Below are 1,329 nucleotides of genomic sequence, written 5' to 3' on the forward strand. Positions count from 1 at the left end.
TTTTATTTTTTTGCAGACCCCAAATCACCAGCTTGCGGGCCCCCGGGGGTCCAGGAACCCCAGTTTGAGAACCACTGATATATACACACAGTGCTATAACGTATGTATTTGTAATTTTTTTTTTTTTGATGAATACAAATACATTCATTTTTGAGCAGAAGGAAAATGGAAAGCAAAACAAATGATGAAAGATGAGGAGAACACAATAATGATAAAGACAAAAAAAAAGGAGTCCTTCCTTTCTGCCTGTTTTTCACCAAATGAACTTCTCTGGCTAGTTAAACTTTCACAAGCTGACATTTTTTCCCCATTTTTGTCTCTCATATTTTATCTTAACTTTTTTTTGCATTTGTTTTTCTCACACAAATCATGCCTAAAACACGTTTTACCGCTTAGAGTGATGACGATTGACAAATATCTGTTGCATAGGAGTGGTGCCTGGTCCTGTTTTGTCTTGTTTATAACAACAACAAAAAAAGACATTGGGTGGAAAATTTCTGTAAACTTCGTGTTAGTAAGTCTGTTTTCATGCAGCAAGTACAAATACAAATGACTATGTTAATGTTAATGATTCACAACATAAAAATATAAAGCAAATATTTAAAAATTGAAGGAAAAAAAAGCTTAAATATAAAGTATGCCACCCTGAAAGGAAGTTTGTCTGAGCAACATCTACATCCAATCATAACAAAGTATTTTTTTTCCGTACATCAAACACTGCAATGGTGCATGCTCACATTTCCGGTGACAAACTGTTCTTTAAGGGACAGATTTGTTGCACCTCCGATCTTTGTTTTTCTTTCCACATCATTATTTCACTTTGTCAGACTAAGCAAATATTCTCTCAGTCACAGGCAGCACAGGAATGCAACAGCCTGGTGACATGTTCAAATAGGATTTTTCCATCACCTAAATATGACAATCTGCATCTAGTCAAAATCAATATCAAAAGCTCCTGGAAAAAAAAATAAAAAATCAATGTCAGCGTATTTCCACTGATCCCTGCCACAGGGGAAACCCCTGGAGCACATACTGTACATTTGATCCTCCTCAGAGGATGATAAACCCCTTTAGTCAAGATTTTAGGCCTACAAATTCCCCACAATCCCTTTCAACTTAAATCCTTATAGTATAGGAGGCAACCTTGTAGTCCACATGAATGGATGAATGGATTTGAACCATCAGGATTGTCTATAACAGTTTTTAAAAACTCATTCTAAGATAGATAGATAGATAGATAGATAGATAGATAGATAGATAGATAGATAGATAGATAGATAGATAGATAGATAGATAGATAGATAGATAGATAGATAGATAGATAGATAG

The sequence above is a fragment of the Nematolebias whitei genome, chromosome 10, assembly GCF_014905685.2.
Source record: "Nematolebias whitei isolate Nwh7 chromosome 10, NemWhi1, whole genome shotgun sequence".
In the NCBI taxonomy this organism is placed as follows: Eukaryota; Metazoa; Chordata; class Actinopteri; order Cyprinodontiformes; family Rivulidae; genus Nematolebias; species Nematolebias whitei.